The following is a 22927-nucleotide window of genomic DNA, read 5'->3' on the forward strand; positions in this document are numbered from 1 at the left end:
GCTGGGAGGGAGATGGGATGCTGGGAAGGAGCTGGGGTGCTGGGAGGGAGATGGGATGCTGGGAGGGAGATGGGATGCAGGGAGGGAGATGGGATGCTGGGAGGGAGATGGGGTGCTGGGAAGGAGATGGGATGCTGGGAGGGAGATGGGGTGCAGGGAGGGAGATGGGATGCTGGGAGGGAGATGGGATGCAGGGAGAGAGATGGGATGCTGGGAGGGAGATGGGATGCTGGGAGATGGGATGGTGGAAGGGAGATGGGATGCTGGGAGGGAGATGGGATGCTGGGAGGGAGATGGGATGCTGGGAGGGAGATGGGGTGCAGGGAGAGAGATGGGGTGCTGGAGGTCTCGCGTCAAAGGCTATTAACTTGCATGGCGCCGCTATTATCATTAATGCCATGAATTTAAAACAACATGGCGCATCCTCTCGCTCCTCGGGGCCTTGACGAGACACGTGACCGGCAAGCTAGACACACACACACACACACACACACACACACACACACACACACACACACACACACACACGTACAGAATCACGAAAGACAAAGTTCAGTTAGAGAAAAAAATGTCTAGTATATAAATTCATAGTGGAAAGGAACAGGCCACCCCCCCCCCCTCCCATCTCTCATCATGTATATACCTTGTTTTCGCTGAACCACGACCCCCTAAAAAAAAAACACTCGTCAAAACACCAATTAAGGGAAGTAAAATTCAATCAATAGAGCAAAGAAACAGCCATCTCATTATCCATCATATCATCCTTTTTACTTAACCATGAAAAACAAACACAAACAAAACAAAAAAATAGAGCATCAGCCAATCACTTATCACTCACAAGTCCACAGGCGAATGAAAACCGAGAATCAATCACACTAAACCAACCAACACACACACACACACACACACACACACACACACACACACACACACACACACGCAATACATACAAATGACAAATCTCGAATCATCGCTCTCTCACTCACTCGCTCAGTCAGTTAATCAGATGCCAAGACAAATAACCATCAAACCACGCAGTAATTGGGTAGTTATGATCGTTTTAATACCCTTTGTTAGAGACTAATATAATAGGCCCAAGGTAACAACAGTAATGGCATAGAAGGAATTGGTGTTATGGTATGGTAAAAAATATCCTTGGGTGCATTAACACTAAGTATACTAACATTTACTGGAGACGCATAGGAGAGGGTCAACCAACTCCACACGAAGGTCATGCAAAGCTACCAAGGAAAAGGAGCAAGGAGCGCGGAGTGTGTTGCCAGGCTGATTCACGGCGCTACTGAAGGGAAGGGAAGGGATGGGACGGGAAGGGAAGGGAAGGGAAGGGATAGGATAGGAAGGGAAGGGAAGGGAAGGGAAGGGATGGGAAGGAACGGGAAGGGAAGGGAAGGGATGGAAAGGGATAGGAAGGGAAGGGATAGGAAGGGAAGGGAAGGAAAGGAAGGGAAGGGAAGGGAAGGAACGGGAAGGGAAGGGATGGGAAGGAACAGGATTTGAAGGGAAGGGAAGGGAAGGGAAGGGAAGGGAAGGGAAGGGAAGGAACGGGAAGGGAAAGGAAGGGAAGGGAAGTGAAGGGAAGGCAGTCACGCTATACGTCGAGTAATGAGAAAAAAAAAAAAAGGATAACTGACTAACTAACTGACTGACTGACGGACTGACTGACGCCAAGCAACTAAAGTCACGTGTTAATCAATAATTCACATGTCCTCCTCCTCCTCCTCCTCTTCTTCTTCCTCTTCCTTTTCCTCCTCCTCCTCCTCTTCTTCCTCCACCTTCCTGTTGCCAAAAAACGAATCGACCAACGCCAGCTAAGAAACTCTCTCTCTCTCTCTCTCTCTCTCTCTCTCTCTCTCTCTCTCTCTCTCTCTCTCTCTCTCTCTCTCGGGTAGGCCTCTAAAGGTATTGTGAAGAAGATACTGATCACGCTTCTCCTTTATAGCGTGTGTGTGTGTGTGTGTGTGTGTGTGTGTGTGTGTGTGTGTGTGTGTGTGTGTGTGTGTGTGTGTGTGTGTGTGTGTGTGTGTGTGTGTGTGTGTTCGTGCTTTATCGCCATTTCCTCCCTTCTCTCCCCTCTTCCCCCACCCCCCCCTCTCTCCACTCCGCCCTGTTGGCCTCTGAAGATGGACACCAGTCTAGAAGTAAAGAGACAGATAACATCACGAGCCCTTCCCTTCCCTTCCCTTCACTTCACTTCACTTCCCTTTCTTTCCTCTCCTTTTCCTTCCCTATCCCTTCCCTTCCCTTCACCTCCTTTCACCTCATTTCACTTCCTTTCCTTTCCTTCTTTTCCCTTCCCTTCCCTTCCCTTCACTTCACTTTCCTTTCTTTCCTCTCCTTTTCCTTCCCTATCCCTTCCCTTCCCTTCACCTCCTTTCACCTCATTTCACTTCCGTTCCTTTCCTTCTTTTCCCTTCCCTTCCCTTCCTTTCTCTTCACTTCACTTCACTTCCCTTCCCTTCCTTTCCTTTCCTTCGTTTCTCTTCTTTTTCCCTTCCTTTCCCTTCACCTCACTTCCTTTCCTTTTCTTTCCCTTCCTTTCCTTCTCTTCACTTCCCTTCCCTTCAATTCCTATCCCTTCATTCACTTCCTTTACTTTCCTTTCCTTCTTTTCTCATCTCTTAATTGACCTTCCCTTCCCTTTCCTTTCCTTCTCCTGCCTTTCCTTCCCTTCCCTTCCCTTCATTCTTAAATCAAGGCTCAAATGCTCTCGTTTCCTCCCTTTGCCTTTCCTTTCCAATACCTTCCCTTCTGTTCCCTGTCATTCCCTTCCATTCTTTTTCCTTGCTCATGGGAAAAGAGAGAGAGAGATGAAGGATGGTGAGTGAATGGAGGAGGAGGAGGAGGAGAAGGAGATATGAAGAGAGAGAGGAAAAAAAATGAGTGGAGTAAGTGGTCGAGTGAGGAGGAGGAGGAGGAGGAGGAGGAGTTATAAAAGAGGTGGTTATCTACTAATAATATACCGGGGCATTTAATGAAGCTTTCTCACACACACACACACACACACACACACACACACACACACACACGCAATACAAAGGAAAACATGTAACAACACACAAACACGAACACTTCCCTCCCTTCCCCTCTGTCTCTCTCTCTCTCTCTCTCTCTCTCTCTCTCTCTCTCTCTCTCTCTCTCTCTCTCTCTCTCTCTCTGGCATTTCCTCCCTTCCCTTCTGCTCTTTTCTTTCCTTCTTTCCTCCCCCTTTTTCCCTCTCTTCTTTTTCTTTCCTCCTCCTCCTTTCCTCCGTCTTTCTTCTCCCTCTTTTTCCCTAATATTTCCCTTCTCTCTCTTCCCTCTCTTTGTTTTCCTTCCCCTCATTTTCCCTCTCTTCTTCCCTTCCACCTCCCTTTCCTAACACTGCTTTCTTTTCTCTTTCCTTCTTCCTTCCTTCTTTCTCCCTTCCATTTCTACTACTGATACCTCCACTTTCCCTCCTTTCCTTCCTCCCCTCCTTCCTTGTCTCTTTCCTCCTCCCCTTCTCCCCTCCTTTCCTGTCTCTTCCCTCCTTCCGTTCTGTCCCTTCCTCTTCTCCCCCCTTCCCTTCTTCCCCTTCTACCCTCCCCTCCCTTCCTTTCCCATAACTCTTCCCTCCCCGACACTTCCTTCACCCCAACACAAACTCATCCATTTGTCTCCCCCACCACACACACACACACACACACACACACACACACTTCACTTTCCCTACCATTTCCAACAGTCTCTCTCTCTCTCTCTCTCTCTCTCTCTCTCTCTCTCTCTCTCTCTCTCTCTCTCTCTCTCTCTCTCTCTCTCTCTCTCTCCTTCACTTTACTTCCCTTTCCATTTCCTTGCTTTCTTATTTTTCTTTCCTTTCCTTTCCCTACGTTTTTTCTTTCCTTCTTATTCTTTTTTTCTTTCCTCTTCCTTTCCTTTCCTTCCTTCCTTTCTTTTCCCAAACTTTCCTTCCTCTTATCCCTTTCTTTTTTCTTTCTTTCCTTTCGTTTACTTCCCTTCATTTCCGTTCCGTACTTTCCCTTCCCTTCCCTTCCTTTTCTCTTCTCCCTTTCCTTCCCCTTCTCCCTTATCCTTCCTTCATAGCACCCTTCCTAACCTATCTTCCTTCCTCTTCTCCCTTTCCCTTCCTCCCTTCCTCTCCATCCCCTTCTCTTCTCTCCTTCCATTCTTCCCCTCCTCTCCTTCTCTCCCCTTCCTAGTCTTCCTTCCTCCTTCCTATTCCACCTCAAAAAGGCCATCCAACACCCACTATTCACCACCACCACCACCACCACCACGACGAGCGAGGTCAGGAGAACCAAACAGACAAACAAGCAAACAGGAAGACCACAAAACATAAACAGCTGATGAAAGACGAAGGAAAGCATTAACTCAATCTCGTGTCCGTCAAACATGTATCAAACAGGTCAAGGATGATAGGGGGAGAGGGGGAGGGGGATGGGAGAGTAAGGGGAGGGAGGTGTAGGAGAGAGAGGGGTGGCAAAGAGAGGGATGGGAGGTGAGGAAAGAGGGAATGATGGGAAGGAAAGAGAGGGAGGGAGAGAGGAGTGTGTGGAGGTAGACGTGGAAAGGAAATTAATTAAGAACGGATAAAGGAAAGTTAAGGAAAGGTGAGAAAGAGAATGTGAGGGAAAGGAGAAGAAGAAGAGACTGCATAGAAAGATAATTAATGGAAGGGGAGGGGAAGGAAAGGGAAAGGAAAGGGAAGAAAGAAAAGAAGAATGGAAGTGAGAGAAGAGGAAGGAAAGGTACAAAAAAAAGTGAAGAAGAGGAAAGTAAGTAAGGTAAAAAGAATCTGAAAAAGTGGACGAGCATAAGAAAAATTGGAAGGGGAGAAAGGAAATAAAAAGAAACAGGTCAGACAAGGAAAAATAAAAGGAAAGAAAGAAAAAAAGAAAGGTGGATGGCTCAAGGACAAGAAAGAAAGAAAGAAAGATAGGAAGAAAGAAAGACATCACACGAAATAAGAAGAAAAAGAAAAAGAAAAAAAAAGAAAGGTGGATGGCTCAAGGACAAGGAAGAATAAAAGAAAGAAAGAAAGAAAGAAAGACATCACACGAAATAAGAAAGAAAAGAAAGTAAGAAAGAAAGAAGAAAGAAACACGAAGCAGATTTAAACTCAAAGAAATTAAAGAAGAAAAAAGTTTGACACAGGAAAAAAAAAAAAAAGACAAACGAAGCAGCTGCAAATGAGGAGGAGGAAGAGGAGAAGGAGGAGGAGGAAGAAGAAGAGGAGGAAGGAGGAAGAAGATGATCGTTACCTCCTCCTCCTCCTTGCACTCTCTCTCTCTCTCTCTCTCTCTCTCTCTCTCTCTCTCTCTCTCTCTCTCTCTCTCTCTCTCTCTCTCTCTCTCTCTCTCTCTCTCTCTCTCTCTCTCACTCCTCACCTCTCAAAAAAATAAAAACTAGAAAATGAGAAAAAGAGAAGAGGGAAAAAAAGAAGAGATGGAACGAAGCGAGGAAAGAAAAAGGAAAAAAGAGGAAAAAAAGAGGAAAAAAGAGGAAACGAGAGTATTTATGTCAGGCGGAACAGCTGGGTAGAAGTTTATGGTCTCAAGACTCTAATATATTTTTTTCCTCTTTCTTTTTCTTCTTTTTTTTTCCTCCTTGACTTAAGTTCACATCCTCTTCATTCTTTTTTTCTGCCTATATAGTCGAGGAGGAGGAGGAGGAGGAGGGAGGGTGAAGGGGAAGGAAGGACTGAAGGAGAAGGAAGAAGAGGGAAGGAGAAGGAAAGAGAAGGGAGAGAGGGGAGGAAGGAGGAGAAGGAAGAGGAGGAGGAGGAGGAGGGTGAAGGGAAGGAAGGACTGAAGGAGAAGGAAGAAGGGAAGGAAGGAAAGAAGGGAGGAAAGGAGAAGGAAAGGAAGGAGATGAAGGAGGAAAAGGAAGAAGAGGAGGAGGAGGAGGAGGAGGGAGGGTGAAGGGGAAGGAAGGACTGAAGGAGAAGGAAGAAGAGGGAAGGAGAAGGAAAGAGAAGGGAGGGAAAGGAAGGGAAAGGAGAAGGAGATGAAGGAGGAGAAGGAAGAAGAGGAGGAGGAGGAGGAGGAGGAGGAGGAAGAGGAGGAAAGTGAAAGAAGGAAATGTTGACGAATGAGAGAATCCAGAAAAATAACTATAAAGGAAGAAAGAAAAGAAGAAAGAAAGGAAGAAAAACTAACCTAACAAAGAAATGCGAAAAAAAATTAAAGCAACAACAACAAAAAAAGAAGAAAAAAAGAGGGAAGAAGGAAGAGGACAAACAGGGATGACGATGAAGAATGCAAATAATAATAAGAAGAAAAAGAAGAAAGAATGCAAAAAGGAAATGAAAGCGCAGAAAATACTTGTCTGGGCGCGAGGTAACTGAATAGTAGTAGTAGTAGTAGTAGTAGTAGTAGTAGTAGTAGTAGTAGTAGTAGTAGGGAGGACTTGAAAGTGTGTTTGTCTGAGCTATTTAAGACTTGTTACCGGCACGAACACACGAACACACACACGCATGAAGGAGAGACTGAGGTGATCGATATGTCTTCATGGCGACACACACACACACACACACACACACACACACACACACACACACACACACACATAGACTGACACTTCCTTCTCCTCTTCCTCCTCGTTATTCTCTTCTTTGTCTTCTTTCCTTTTATTTTTTTTCCTTCTCATCTTTCTTTTTCCTCCTCTCCCTCTTCTTCTTCTTCTTCCTCCTCTTCCTCTGTGGTTCCTCTTCATACTCTTCTTCTTCTTCTTCTTCATCTTTTTCTTCATTCATCTCCTCTAATTCGTTAACATGTTTATTGTTTTTTTAGTCTTTTTCCTCTTCTTCCTCTTCCTCATTCTTCCTCTTCCTCCTCCTCCTTTTCTTCTTATTCTTTCTCCCTTCACCCATTTCCTCCAATACGTTTCCACATCTATTTCTCCTTCAATACGTTTCCTCCTCCTCCTCCTCCTCCTCCAAGCCCTTCAGTTCGTTCCCTCTTCCCAAACTTATTTCTTCCTTCTCTTCAATCTGCTCCATTTCCTCCTTTCTCTTCTCACTGTTCGCCTCTTCCTGCTCTTGCTCCTTCTCCTCCTCCTCTTCCTACTTATCATTGTCCTATCCGCGTCATCTTTCCTCTTCCTCTTCCTCCTCTTTCTCATCATCAACATCCTTTTGCATCGTTTTTTTTTTTTTTTTAATTTCCTCTTCCTTCTCCATTTCCTCCTCTTCCTCCTCCTGTTCTTACTTTACTTCTTCCGCCAATCTTCCATAATCATTACATTGTTCTATCTAATCTTTCCTTCTTCTTCTTCTTCTTCTTCTTCTTTCTTCCTCTTACCCTGACATCCTTAAGCGTCTTCCTCCTCCTTTACCTTCCTCCTCCTCTTCCCCTCCTCCCTACATTTCCTGTCATATTTCTCTCCCTTCCCTTCTTATTTCCTTCATTTCCTTTTCCTTATCATCTTTCCTCCTTGTTTTTTGTTCTCTTTCCTCTTCGACCCTCTTCTTCTTCTTCTTCTTCTTCCTCCTCTTCGTCCTCCTCCACTACATCATCATCATCATCATCATCATCATCATTATACCATTTTCCTATCATCTCGTTTTCTCTTCTTCTTCTTCTTCTTCTTCTTCTTCTTCTTCTTCTTCTTCTTCTTCTTCTTCTTCTTCTTCTTCTTCTTCTTCCTCCTCCTCCTCCTATTTATATTTACTTCTAATTCGCTCTATTCATAATTGTCACTACATTCTTCACCTTTTTCTTCTTATTCCTCCTCCTCCTCCTCCTCCTCCTCCTCCTCCTCCTCCTCCTCCTCCTCCCTTTCCCCTTCTGAGTCACACCGAGACTAGTTTGTTTGTCTGTTTAATCGCTCTTCTGCATGAATGTCACCAACACACACACACACACACACAGAAGGGATTTATTGAGGAGAGCGTGAAATACAAACAGCTTAACCCAGTTTGTGTGTGTGTGTTTGTGTGTGTGTGAGAGAGAGAGAGAGAGAGAGAGAGAGAGAGAGAGAGAGAGAGAGAGAGAGAGAGATTAAAATGAGATACGAGATGTGATGGAATAGCTAACATGCAAAGACAAACCAACACACACACACACACACACACACACACACACACACACACACACACACACACGAGAATAGGACGTCGTGGGATGTGGTTTAAATATTCCATTGCAATCTCAATTATCCTTCGATCACACTACAGAAACAAATCACCCGAAATTGAAGAACAGGAACAAGGAGGAGGAGATAATACGGAAGAGGAAAACGAGGAAGAGAATGAATAGAAAGGAAAAAGGCTAAAAGAGGAGGAGGAAAAAGAGAAAGAGAGAAGGAGGAGAAAGAGAATGAGGGTGAAAAAGTAAAGCTACGGATGAATAGATTAAACAAAGCAAAAAAATAAAAATAAAGAAATAAAATAAATGGAACCCAAAAAAGGAGTTAGGACGGAGGTCAGTATCGAGCAATCTCAAACATACACAAAAAAGGAAAACAAGTAATATAAATAAATAAAAGTGAAAAAAAGCAACGAAAACGAAAAAAGCAAGAAATACCGAAATACAGGAAAAAAAAAAAGTCCTCTCTGACCGAACACCTTGAATAACAAAAACAACAAGAACAACATACCAACAACGACGACAACAAGAGCACCAAGGACACCGTACAGGTAGAGACAATGTGTGTGTGTGTGTGTGTGTGTGTGTGTGTGTGTGTGTGTGTGTGTGTGTGTGTGTGTGTGTGTGTGTGTGTATGTGTGTGTGTGTGTGTGTGTGGAAAGCATTTAGTCTTCTCAGGTCCTTCAAGTCTGTCCATTGATACGTGAGGCGATGCGAGGAGGAGGAGGAGGAGGAGGAAGAGAGGTGCGAGAGGTTGCTTATTAACACACATACACACACACACACACACACACACACACACACACACACACACACACAGAGGCGAAAGAAGATAAGGAGGATAAAGAGGATGAGGACAAGGGCGAAGACGTGGACAAGGAGGAGGAGGAGGAGGAGGAGGAGGAGAAAGATATGACGAGGAGAACGAATACAAAGAAAATGATGGAAAGAAGAAAGAAAGGAAGAGTTGGAGGAGGAGGAGGAGGTGGAGAAAGAGGAGGAGGAGGAGGAGCGACCTGTCCCATAATCAAACACGGAAAACAGGATTCGTGTGTGTGTGTGTGTGTGTGTGTGTGTTAGGGTGTGAGTGTTCGGGTGTGTGTGTGTGTGTTCGTGTATGTGTGTGTGTGTGTTCGGGTGTGTTAGCTACGGAGGGTGTTTTAAGGAGGAGGAGGAGGAGGACGAGGACGAGGAGGAGGAGGAGGAGGAGACCTGGCAGCGAGACAGGGCGTGGGCGGGAAAGTTTGGCACCCATTTCCTTCCCTCCCTTTCCTCCTCTTCTCTCCACCTCTTCCTCTCCTCCCCTCCACTCCGTCTCTTCCTTCCTCCTTCCTTCCACCGCTCTCTCTCTCTCTCTCTCTCTCTCTCTCTCTCTCTCTCTCTCTCTCTCTCTCTCTCTCTCTCTCTCTCTCTCTCTCTCTCTCTCTCTCTCTCTCGCTCTCTCTCTCCAATTCCTCTCCATCCTCTCTCCATCTTTCTCTCTCTCTCTTCCCTTCCCTCCCTCTTATTCTTTCTTCTCCCTAATTTACCTCCCTCTCCCTTCCTCCTTTCCTCCTCTTCTACCTCCCGCCCTGTTTCCTCTTCTCTCCATTCCTCACGTTTTTCCTCCCCTTCCTCATTCCTCCTTACTTCCTTTCTCCTCCTTTCCTCTCTCTCGTTTAGCCAACAAATAATAATAATAATAATAATAATAATAATGATAATAATAAATGGGAAATATGGCTATTTTTTTACATACTTCTTTAACACACACACACACACACACACACACACACACACACACACACACACACACACACACACACACACACATGAACGGAATGACAAATAATATAGAAAGAAAGGAAGGAAGGAAGGAAGGAAGGGAGAAAGGAAGGAAGAAGCAAAGAAAAGGAAAGAGCAGAAAAAGAAAAAAAAAGGAACAGAGGAGGCAGGAAATACAAGAGATCAAGCCAAAAACAAACGTACGAAGTAACGAAGATAGAACGAAAGAGAGGAAGGAAGCAGGGAAGGAGAAGAAAAAAAGACAGGATGCAAGAAAGAACGGAAGGAAGAAAAAAAATAAAGGAAGCAAAGAGTGAAAGAAAAACCCGGAAGGACGGAAGGAAAGAAAGGACGGAAGGAGGAAGAGGGAAGGAAGGAAGCACAGGTCGCAGGAGGGAGGGAGAGTGGAGGGGGAGTCTACAGGTCTCGGCGGCGCCACAAGAGCCTCGCCTCGGGGAATGAAAATGTCCCTTCCCTCCGCTCTTTTTCCCGGGCCGCGCATATGTTCTGTTTTTTTCCCGTTTTTTTTTTCTTTATTCTCCTGCCGGTGCTGCGTGGCGAGGCTCCGGCGGTAGGCTCTTTAGGGTCGTTTGGTCGGCTTCTACTCCCGCCGGACACGCTCACACACACACACACACACACACACACACACACACACGTATAAGTATTTTTCTCGGGTCACAGTAAGTTTGTTCCCTCCTTCCTTTCTTCCTTCCTTCCTTCCTTCTTCCATTCATTCCTTTTTCTTCTTGTCTTTTTTTCATTTGCCTGTAGGTTCGTTTGGTAGTATAGGGAAAGCGTAGAGTGTAGAGTTTTCCTGATTCAATATATAAGCCAGTTCCTTTTTTTCCTTCTTTTCTTCCTCTTTCCTTCCTTTCTCCGTTTTGCTTCAATTCACTTTTCTTTCCTTCCCTTCAGCAACCTTCTGTGTCTCGTTAATAAAGCCTGTTCCTTCTGTTCTTCCTTCATTCCTTCCTTCCTTCGTTTTCTTTCCACTTCCTTTCCTTCCTCCCCTCGACTTATCTTCTTCTCTGAGTCGTTAATCTTAAAGTAGTCTGTTCTTCCTTCCTTCCTTTGTTTGTTTTATTTCCATCCCCTTTCCTCTCCTTTATTCCTTTCTTCTGCTTACTTTCCTTCCCTTTAGTGACCTTTTCTGCACCGTTAATAAAGCAAGCCTGTTCCTTCTTTCTTTCCTTCCTTCTTTCTTTCTTTCGTTTTTGTCCATTTCCTTTCCTTTTATTTCTTTTCATTCCTTCCCTTTAGTGACCTTTTCAGAACCGTTAATAAAGTGAGCCCATTCCCTCTTTCCTTACTTCCTTTTTCCTCATTTTTTATCCATTTCCTCTTCTTTTACTTCCTTTCCCTCCTCCCCTCGCGTGACCTCTGGACCCAGGAAGACTTTTTAGCAATATTTCCCTGACTCGAGGCGGGTTTGTACTGTCCTCTCCCGAAGCCTCTAAATCTAGGGGAACATTTACCAGCATTTCCTTAATTCAGGGTAGTTTACTGTTTCCTGGCTCATGGTAAGCTTGTATGCACCTTCAATTGTCTGTTAGCTACATGGGAACACTTTTATAAACACTCCCGCGATTCTTTGTGAGGAGACGCACCTTCACCTTCGCCGGGGAGCATATTCCACTCTTGAACGGGGCAGGTTGCGTTAGGTTAGGTTAGGTTAGGTAAGGTTAGGTTAGGTTAGGTTAGGTTAGGTTGCGTTAGGTTAGGTTAGGTTAGGTTAGGTTAGGTTAGGTTAGGAATTGGTGAATGTCATTTACGGTTACTTTCCCAAACACAGTACGGTAGTAGGAAACGCCGCAAGAAAACAAACAAATACTCAAAGCCACAAAAATCTGTAACCTCGACACACTTCAGACACGGAGAACAATTAACTAAAGGCAAAGAAAGAGCGCAAAGGACAGATGATTAACACACGTAAGGACTCCACATTGCCGAAACTCACTAACTTTAAACTCAGATACGCAAGAGAACAAATACTTAGCCGCAAAACATCCCTATAACCTCAGCACACTTCAAACACAGAGAATAATCAACTAAAAACAAATGAACAGCGCAAAAGACAGATGATTAACGAACCTAAGGACTATTCATTGCCGGAACTCATTAATCCGCAAGACAACCAATACTAAGCCACAAAACATCTATAACCTCGACACACTTCAGACACAGAGAAGAAGAATCAATTGAAAACAAATGAACAGCGCAAAAGACAGATGATTGACGCACCTAAGAACTCCTCACTGCCGAAACTCACTAATCCGCAAGACAACCGATACTAAGCCACAAAACATCTATATCCTCAACACACTACTTCAGACACAGAGATTAATGAACTAAAAACAAAGGAACAGCGCAAGACAGATGATTAACGAACCTAAGGACTATTCATTGCCGGAACTCATTAATCCGCAAGACAACCAATACTGAGCCACAAAACATCTATATCCTCAACATACTACTTCAGACACGGAGAATAATGAACTAAAAACAAATGAACAGCGCAAAAGACAGATGATCAACGAACCTAAGGACTATTCATTGCCGGAACTTATTAATCCTCAAGACAACCAATACTAAGCCACAAAACATCTATATCCTCAACATACTACTTCAGACACGGAGAATAATGAACTAAAAACAAATGAACAGCGCAAAAGACAAATGACTGACGCACCTAAGAACTCCTCACTGCCGAAACTCACTAATCCGCAAGACAACCAATACTGAGCCACAAAACATCTATAACCTCAACACACTACTTCAGACACTGAGAATAATGAACTAAAAACAAAGGAACAGCGCAAGACAGATGATTAACGAACCTAAGGACTATTCACTGCTGAAACTCATTAATCCAAGACAACCAATACTGAGCCACAAAACATCTATATCCTCAACACACTTCAGACACGGAGAATAATGAACTAAAAACAAAGGAACAGCGCAAAACAGATGATTAACGAACCTAAGGACTATTCACTGCTGAAACTCATTAATCCAAGACAAGCCATACCAAGCCACAAAACATCTATATACTTATACTTATTTATACTTTATTGACCTTTTCTGCACCGTTAATAAAGTGAGCCCATTCCTTCTTTCCTTACTTCCCTTTTCCTCATTTTTTCAATTTCCTCTCCTTACACTTCACACTTCAGACACAGAGGAGAATAATTAACTAAAGACAAAGAGGAATAACACAAAATACATAATTATTAGCACAAGCAAGGACTCCTCATTGCCGAAACTCATCAGCATATCGAAAAAAACGCCGCCATAATTAGTTTACCTGTATTTTATTTTATTTTTTTACCTTCCCGGAACGAACACATTCACTTAATTCGCTCTCATTATTAGCCGCAGCAGCACCAGCAACATGGGGGAGGGGAGGGAAGGGGGGGAGAAGGGGTGAGGCTAATAAAGATGGCACGGTGTTTTATTACCGGTCTTGACGCATCGCTAATTCGTCTGATTAATTTTCAGAATCCGCAGACGCCGGGGACGAGGAAGGAAAAGGAAGGACATAATCAAGTTCCGAGTTTAGGACAGTCTCGCCCTCCTCTCACCCCCCTCCCCCCCGTTCCCCTACCACTCTCCTTCCTCCCCCCTCCTCCCTCCCCCCACACACTCCTTCCTTCCCCCCTCCAACCCCTACTCTCTTTCGTTTCCCCTTATTCCCTCTCCTCCTCCAGCCCCCATTCCCCCTCACTCTCACCCCCCACTCTGCTTCATTCACCTCCCACCCTCCTACCTCCCACTCTACTTCGCCCCCCATCACCCCTCTGCTTCGTTCCCCTACCATTCCACCCCTTCTCACTCTGGTTCGTTTCCCCCACCCTATCCCACCCCCCATTCTGCTAGTTCCCCTCAGCCTCCCCACCTCTCTGCTTCCTTTCCCCACTCCCACTCTCTTTCGTTCTCCCCATCCCTCCCTATGATTTGTCCCCCTCCCCCTCCTCCCTCCCCACCCCACTTCTTCGTTCAGGTGCCGGACTCGTAATTCTTGAAGCAAATTAATGACACGCTTCTTTTTTCGTACCCTGGTATAGGATTTGCCGCACCGCCACCCGCCTCATTTTAGGGCCTAGTGTATTAATATGGGCCCTTCGATGCTGCTTTAGTGTATACGTAGACTAGTAGAGGGCAGCACTGGTCTCACTATTCTACCATCCTGTTACCCTCCTGTCCAAAGTGTTCCAGTCGTAGGCAGGAGGGAGTACAGACGAAGGGTGGCTGTTTCAGAGTTTACCGTGCAGCGAAAGGGATGAAAGAGTGATGCTGGTTAACTCTTGCAGAAGGGATTTGGATAGTATAAGGATAAGCGATAACATAACCTCTCCACCTGAAATTGACCTCTCTCTTGGCTACTCTTTACTTTTATCTTTTAAGGGAACGGCGAGGAGCAAACTTTTTTTGTGTGTACTCTTTTTGTTGCCCTTGAGCCGTAACCTTTGATGGGAAAAAAAAAAAAAAAAAGAGGGGGGAGACTTCCAGAATTCACCATGCAGCAAAGGGGATGAAAAAGTGATGCTGGTTAACTCTTGTATAAGGGATTTGCATAGTATAGGGGTGTGCTAGAATAGGATGTCGTGTGTTGCGGGGCCGTGGGAAATGGGGGGAGGCATGAAGTTAGCAAGTTCAGAAGAGCAGTCAGCATGAAAGTAATGGTAGATGATAGAAAGCGAGCCGAACACTGCGGTGGAGTTTAAGAGGAAAAACTGCCAGTATTGCCTGAAGTGTTCTGCAATTATAGAAAAAAATAGATAGAAATTGATAGAATATACATAGATAAAATAAATAGAAAAATAAGATGGAGTAGATAGAAAAAAAAAAGATAAAGTAACACAGCGGCGGAATTTATGAGGCAGAAGACTGTCAGTATTGCCTAAAGTTCTGCAATAATATAGAAAAATATAGAAAAAAAACTATAAAAAAAATAAAAAAATAATGGATGGAACATACATAAAAAAAATTAATGAAGATAGAAAAATAGATAGTAAAACAAAATACATATAAAAGATAGAAAAAAAGAAAATAGAATATATATAAAAAATAAATAAAAGAATGTACAAAGGAAACACAGCGCAGAGATTTATAGAGGTAGAAAACTGTCCGCAATGCCTCAAGAGATCCAATTCCACGTCAAAGGTGTGCTTGCAGGAAAACACTATTGAGTCGCATTGAACTGACTCTCTTTCACACGCACACAACAGACAGACACACTCAACACTTATAAGGTTGGTACTACAAGACACTTTCGCTCCTCACATCAGCTAATTCTACAGGTCAAAGAGGGGGTCAGTCGGGTTCTAATGAGTGTTTCTTTAGGTTCACGGTACAGAAGAAGGGTCAGACTACCACCAGGGTCATAAAACTACTCCTGGAAATGCCAAAGAGGGGGTCAGTCGGGTTCTAATGAGTGTTTCTTTAGGTTCACGGTACAGAAGAAGGGTCAGACTACCACCAGGGTCATAAAACTACTCCTGGAAATGCCCACAACTCCTACGAAAGCTTTGTCAAATATGTGTCCTTGGGCGGCGAAATCTTATAATACGACCCTTAACGACCAACGACCTCCCGTACGTGCCACCAAACACACACAATAGCTACACACACACATAGGTCATTCCATCAGCTTCCCTTTCCTTAACTAACAATACCGATTCCCAATGTATACACTTGCACAGTGGTAGGCAAATCAGACTCCGCCACACCACACCACACCCAGCCACACTACATCACACGTATCATACAGGAGTCGGCGTCGGAGATATTTTTACCGACTATGACGCCCACTCCGATGTGTGTGTGTGTGTGTGTGTGTGTGTGTGTGTGTTGATTTCTGCACAAGTAAGTCAGACAGGAGTTCAACGACGTTACTTTTTTTCTATCATTCATTCATTCATTCATTCTCTTTCTTTCTTTCCTTCTTTATTTTTCTTTCGTTCGTTCGTTCGTTCTTTCTGCTTCTCTTTCTTATTTTCCTTCTTTCGTTCGTTCGTTTTCTTTCTGCTTTTCTTTCTTATTTTCTTTCTTTCCCTCTTCCTTTCTTTCTTCTTTCTTTCCAACTCCGTCTCCACACACCCCTGACTATAACTGAATCTTTATTGGTGTGGGTGAGCATTTTTTTTTTTTTTTTGGGGGGGGGAGGAGGATGTCTGAACCTTAGGAAAATACAATACAATACAATATGCTGAGTATACATCCATCTGGCAACGCTGATCCTTTCCGAGAAGTGTGTGTGTGTGTGTGTGTGTGTGTGTGTGTGTGTGTGTGTTAGTGTATACATTGCTCTGCTTCCACCTGCCCCCCCCCCCCCCCTCGCGCCCCTCCCGCTACACCTGAGCCCACTATTTCCCTGGAACTGAGTCAGACTGAAGGATAAAGGGAAGCTGATCTCTCTCTCTCTCTCTCTCTCTCTCTCTCTCTCTCTCTCTCTCTCTCTCTCTCTCTCTCTCTCTCTCTCTCTCTCTCTCTCTCGTGTCAACATATAAGAGTTCTTCGTATTGCTGTTGCTGATGATGATTATGATGATTTACTTAATATTGAGAGAGAGAGAGAGAGTAGATGGTGTGAAACTCTTCCGTTTTTATTGTAGAAGCAGTGTGTTCCGGTTTGTGCGTGTGTGTGTGTGTGTGTGTGTGTGTGTGTGTGTGTTTACTGCTTCTCTACCTTCTCTAACCGTAAATAATTAAATAATGCATGCATAAACAGATGGCGCTAGCAGACACCACAACAAATCACTCCCTTGCCAACCCTCCTCCCTAAGTTAAGTTCCGTATGTCTGTCTATCTGTCTGTCTGTCTGTCCGTTATCACCGCCATACACATTCAAGACCCTCGTACATCACCTCCACTTTTCCCACTTAATGCTGTCTTCCCTTACCATGTGCCGCCCGTAGCCTCCCCCTTCCCCCACCCATACGTCTCCTATAGCCTAGTCTTCCTCTGTCTGCCTCACTCATGCACCTACACGCTTCCCAGATAACACTTCTCTTCCCTTACCTTTGCCACCTCTCACCAAGTTCGTAGTCAATCATCGGTACCCAGATGGTGTAAATATAATCTCCAGACCCATTTTCTCTTACAACTCGCAAACGCAGACAATTTTACCATACAACACACAACGCTACTCACTTTTTTTCTCAGTAACTCCTCAGCACACACGCCCTTTCTCCCTATAACTCGATTTGCGCACTACAGATGGCGCCACGTTCCTCGGCAGACCATTTTTTTCTCCTAATTTTAACGCATAACGAAACTACTTTTTTTTCCATACTAATACGACTTTTTTTTCCCTATAACTCCTTACCAAATACATACTATCTCCTCATAACTTAATTTTCACTCAACAGATGGCGCCACGATCCTCACCAGACCTAACTGTTCCCGGCTGATTCTAATTTCTAACTCGTAACAACACATACAATTCCTCCTATATAACTAATCACCACAAACACCCTGTCTTCCTATAACTCGATTTTCACTCAGCAGATGGCGCCACGATCCTCACCAGACCTGACTGTTCCCGGCTGATTATAATTTCTAACTCGTAACAACACATACCATTCCTATATAACTAATCACCACACACACCCTGTCTTCCTATAACTCGATTTTCACTCAACAGATGGCGCCACGATCCTCACCAGACTTAATTGATCCCAGCTGATTCTAATTTCTAACACGTATCAACACACATTTCCTCCTATTTAACTCCTAATCACACACACCCTGTCTTCCTACAACTCGATTTTCACTCAACAGATGGCGCCACGATCCTGACCAGACCTAATTTCTCCCGCTAATCCCAACTTCTAACTCGTACCAACACATACAACTCCTCCTATATAACTCCTATCTATACACACTCTATCTCCTTATAACTCAATTTCCACTCAACAGATAGCGCCACGTTCCACGCCAAACCCAAGTTTTATTTCCCTTACAACACCTTTCAACAACCAATTCTACATTTCTTTCTCTATAACTCTTAACCATACACAACCTATCTACCAGTAACTCAATTCTCAGACCCTAGATGGCGCCACGTCCCTCCCCAAATCCAATATTTACCTCTAATTCGAACTGTTGCCGAGCTGCTGTGGCGTCGGGAGGGAGGGAGAGAGAGGGGGGGTTGCTGTAGGGCGCTGTATGGAGGGGTATATAAGGGGGCCGAGCAAGCGTCCCACACTCGAGTTATTTATGAGCACCCGGGACGTCGAAAGGAGTTAGGTTGCAGAAGCGATACACCTTATTGATCACGTGAGAGAGGAAGGGGGGAGAAGGAGGACGGGGAAGGGAGAGAGGGAGGGAAAACGAGAGAGAGAGAGAGAGAGAGAGAGAGATGGCAAAATGATGGGAGTAAATCTAAATCGAAGAAAATGTGTTCCAGTGAGAGAGAGCACTAAGGGCGGTAGTAAATCTGAAATGAGGAAAAGTGTTCTGGAGAGAGAGAGGGTGGGGGGTGGGGGTGGAGCACAAGGTCATTCCCTCAAGGTTGAATGCACATCAGGTTCGCAAAGGTAAACACAGGTAATGAGAAGTGTTTGAATGTTCCCATGCACAACACGTCTCTCTCTCTCTCTCTCTCTCTCTCTCTCTCTCTCTCTCTCTCTCTCTCTCTCTCTCTCTCTCTCTCTCTCTCTGTGGCACATATTTCCTTATTTAAGTTTTCCATCTCTTTTACTTTCCCACTATTTCGAAATTTACGTCTCTCTCTCTCTCTCTCTCTCTCTCTCTCTCTCTCTCTCTCTCTCTCTCTCTCTCTCTCTCTCTCTCTCTGACACAATTTTTCCTCACGTAAGATTTACTTCCACGTCTTTGTGCAATCTCTCTCTCTCTCTCTCTCTCTCTCTCTCTCTCTCTCTCTCTCTCTCTCTCTCTCTCTCTCTCTCTCTCTCTCTCTCTCTCTCTCTCTCTCTCTCTCTCTCTCTCTCTCTGACAAATTTGTGACTCAATAAATGATGCCAAAAACTCCCTTCTCCTCCTCCACGTTTCACATTTTACATATTATTATTATTATTATTATTATTATTATTATTATTATTATTATTATTATTATTGTTGTTGTTATTGTCACTCCTTCTTCCTCCTCTTTTTTCTCCTCCTCCTTCTCGTTCTTATTTTATTCTCTTCCTGTTATTATTATTCTTTCTCGTCCTTCTCTTCTTCTTTTCCCTCCTCCTTCTCCTCTTCCTCTTCCTCCACATTTCATAATATTCATGTTCATCTTCTTTTTCTTATTATTATTACTCTCCTTCTTGCTCCTCTTTTTTCCTCCTCCTTTTCCTCCTCCTCCTCATTTTATTCTATTCACGTTGTTATTACTATTCCTCACCCTCCTTCTCATCATCAACTTCTTTTACTTCTTCTTTTTCTTCTTCTTCTTCTTCTTCTTCTTCTTTCACCACCGCCGCAGTGCGCTTCGGTTCCCTCGCTCATTATGGACAGGTCTTGCCACTAATTACTCAGGTGTGTGTGTGTGTGTGTGTGCGTGTGTGTGTGTGTGTGCTCGTTTGCTGCGCCACGGTACACAGAACCTTCCACTACCCTCACGATATAGCCCTCCTCCTCCTCCTCCTCCTCAATTTCCCCTCTTTCTTCACCCTCTTTTTCTTCCCCTCGACCTCATTCTCTTCCTTTTTTTAGTCTTGCTCCTTCTCTCTTCCTCCTTCTTCCCCTCTCTCCCTCGTTTTTGCTCCTAATTTTCCTGCTTTTCTCCCTCCTTCCTTCCTTCTTTCCTCCTCCTCCTTTCCGTATAAATAAACTTGCAATAATATTTTCAAACTCAATATCACCTCCTTCCCCTTCCCCTATAAATGCACCGTGAAGAGAATAATACTCTTTTTTTTGCATTTACGAATTATATTAAGTTCATGTTATTTCTCTCTTTTCTTTTCTGTTGTTGATGTTCTTCGATTTTTTTTCTTTTTTGCTTAACGATCACATTTGCAGAACAGTCCATGAGTGTGTGTGTGTGTGTGTGTGTGTGTGTGTGTGTGTGTGTGTGTGTGTGTGTGTGTGTGTGTGTGTGTTTAAATGTCAGTCTGTCTGTATGTTTGCTTGCCTACGTGCCTGTTCGTCTGTCCGTCTGTCTGTTTATCTTTCAATCTCTCTGTCTGTCTGTCTTTGTATCCTCAAGCGCCAATTAAGATAAGGAGTTAGTATGTTCGTATGTCTGTCTGTCCATTTTCTCCTGCTAGTGCATAGAATATTTAGTGGCAATCGTGTGTGTGTGTGTGTGTGTGTGTGTGTGTGTGTGTGTGTGTGTGTGTGTGTGTGTGTGTGTGTGTGTGTGTGTGTGTGTGTGCTCATTTCGCCGCCTTTTGATGACCTACTGCAGCGAGTTTACGAGCTAGTTTTTTTTTCTTCTTCTCTTCCTTCACTTCTTCCTTCTTATTAGTGTTATCCGCTAGTTTTGTTCCCCTCCTTCGTTTTCCTCTAATTCGTATGCCATTGTTGTTTTTCTTCTTTTTCTTCTTCTTTCTCTATCTCCACCTCTTTCTCTTCTCTGCTTCCTCCTCCTTCTTCTCCTCCTCCTCTTCAGTATTCCCTAGTAGTTCCTGTTCTTTTTTTCCCTATTATTTCCACTTGTTATTGATTTCTCTTATTTTTCCTCTCTTTCTCCTCCTTCCCTTCTTTGTCCACCTCTTCCTCTTCTCTTCCTCATTCTTATTTTTATTATTATTCTCTCGACTTTTCCCTGTTCTTCTTTTTCCTATAATTTCCACTCGTTATTGATGTTTTTCTTGTTTTTCCTCTTCTTTCTCCTCCTTCCCCTCTTCGTCCACATCTTCCTCTTCTCTTCCTCCTTATTAATATTGTTTTTCTTTATACTTCTTCCTGTTCTTCTTTTTCCTGTTATTTCCACTTGTTATTGTTGTTCTTCTTATTCTTCCTCTTCTTTCTCCATCTCCACTTCAACATCTTCTCCTCCTCCTTCTCCTTCTCATTATTATTCTTTAGTCTTGTTCCTGTTCTTCTTTTTTATTATTCGTATTTGTTATTGTTGATTTTATTTCTCCTTTTCTTTCTTCATTTTCACCTCCATTTCCTCCTCCTTCTTCTCCCCCTCCTTCTCCCTCTTCTCCTCCTACTGCTCCTCCTCCTCCTCCTCCTCCTGCTTCTCCCCTTCCTCCTCCTTCTCCTACTGCTCCTGCTTCTCCTCCTCCTTTTTCTCATTCTTCTTCGTTTCCTCCTCCTCCTCCTCCTCCTCCTCCTCCTTCCGGATACATTGAGCCTGATATATACATGTCTAGACACCACGCAAGTCACGTCTTGAACACACACACACCGTCAAGGACACTCCGTTGTCACCTGAGTCTCGTTAAAGAGCACTTAGATGTCTTCAAAATGTATCGTCCAGTTTGACTTTAATTATAAGTCCCTTTCCGACTTGGCTAATGTGGGTCTAGACTACTCACTCAACGAGGTTACGGAGATGAGCACTGAGGCCACGCGCAGCTAGAATTTATGCTGTCCCTTTTTTTGTTACTCTGTTGTTTGTGTGTTCGTCCATCTGGTTGTGCTTGATTACGTGCCTGGTCATCTGTCTGTCTGTCTGTCTGTGTGTCCTGTCTGTTTATCTTCCTATCTCTGTCTACACAATAAACACTAACCTAATATGCGCGTTCCCCTTCAAACAAATTCCCTCTCATTGTTTCTTTAGGTCATTTTCTTAAACATTTCCACGCCTAAACACACACATATTTTTGGCAATGCTTTCGTAGGAGTTGTGGGCATTTCCAGGGGTGAGTTTATGATCTATCCTAAAACACAAACCTAAAATGCGCGTTTCCCTTCAAATAAATTCCCTATCATGGTCTCTTTGGGTTAAATTCTTAAAACACTTCAACGCCCAAGCGCTTTCACATATTGGACAATCCTTTCGTAGGAGTTGTGGGCATTTCCAGGGGTGAGTTTATGATCTATCCTAAAACACAAACCTAAAATGCGCGTTCCCCTTCAAATAAATTCCCTCTCATGATCTCTTTGGGTTATATTCTTAAACATATTAACATCCAGGAACACACATATTTTTGACCAGGCTTTCGTGGGAGTTGTGGGCATATCCAGGTGTAGTTTTATGACCCTGGTGGTAGCTTGACCCTTCTTTTGTACCATGAGCCTAAAAAATACTCCTTAGAACCCGACTCATCTCTTTCTCGGCATTTGGAAAGAGTTGACGTGAAAGGCGGACGCAATTCTCAAGCCAACCCAGCCAGCCAGTCGGCCAGCCAGTCAGTCCAGTATTCAAGACCCAGGACTGCGTGACTGTAATGATATGGAGCGCAGAGCTGAGTAGTGACTGTCGCTGTTCACTTCTTTAAATCACAGCCACGACAGTCACGCAACGCAGTTAAGACAGGAGAATAAATAACTCGGCGCAACCTTTTAATTCACTGTTCCGGAAGTCAGTCAGTCAGTGAGTCAGTCAATAAATCGATTCGTCAGCGCAACTTTTACTTTACTATTCCGCAAGTCATTCATTCATTCAGTCAGTCAGCACAACTTCTATTAATTCCGCGAGCCAGTTAGTCAGTCACCACTCTAGTCACGGGGTTGGATAGGCCAGTTTCACTTCTCCAGTTCACCATCCCATCAGTCAGTCAGGTCAGGTCAGGTCAGCACAGAAGGTCAAGGGAATGAATAAATCAGCAACACTTCGCTAACTCACCACACCAGTCAGGAAGTTAGTCAGTCAGTCAGTCAACAAGTCAGTCAGAAAAGCATTCAGCCATTCAGAAAGGCAAAAAGTTAATTAGTTAGTCAGTTAAGCATTCATTCAGCCAACCAACCAGTCAGTCAGTCAGCCAGTCACGCACAAACATATACACATACACTCGACTACCATACCACCACCACCACCACCACCACCCATCACCCCATCCCACACCCACCCACCCATTCACCCCCGACCTGAGTAAGTCACCTCCCCCCCTCCTCTCCCTCCCCCCCCCCTCAGTCAACTTAGAGAAGAAAGGGCGCGTGACTGACTAAATTACCGGCACACTGACACAAACACACATCTCTTCTTCCTCTTCCTCTTCCTCCTCC

The 22927-nt window shown here is 44.2% G+C and overlaps 2 long non-coding RNA genes across 2 annotated transcripts; both read right to left on the reverse strand.

Annotated features, from left to right (window-relative positions):
• Nucleotides 1-10795: 10795 nt before the first annotated feature.
• LOC127004725 (uncharacterized) lies at nt 10796-13439 on the reverse strand. The gene is made up of 2 exons (XR_007757941.1): nt 12835-13439; nt 10796-12691 (listed from the first exon to the last, which is right to left on the reverse strand). It is a non-coding gene; the product is annotated as an uncharacterized LOC127004725 (long non-coding RNA).
• Nucleotides 13440-19843: 6404 nt separating this feature from the next.
• On the reverse strand, nt 19844-22743 carry LOC127004726 (uncharacterized). The gene is made up of 2 exons (XR_007757942.1): nt 21817-22743; nt 19844-21652 (listed from the first exon to the last, which is right to left on the reverse strand). It is a non-coding gene; the product is annotated as an uncharacterized LOC127004726 (long non-coding RNA).
• Between the last annotated feature and the right edge of the window lie 184 nt (nt 22744-22927).

The sequence above is a fragment of the Eriocheir sinensis genome, chromosome 28 (genome assembly GCF_024679095.1).
Source record: "Eriocheir sinensis breed Jianghai 21 chromosome 28, ASM2467909v1, whole genome shotgun sequence".
Lineage (NCBI taxonomy): Eukaryota > Metazoa > Arthropoda > Malacostraca > Decapoda > Varunidae > Eriocheir > Eriocheir sinensis.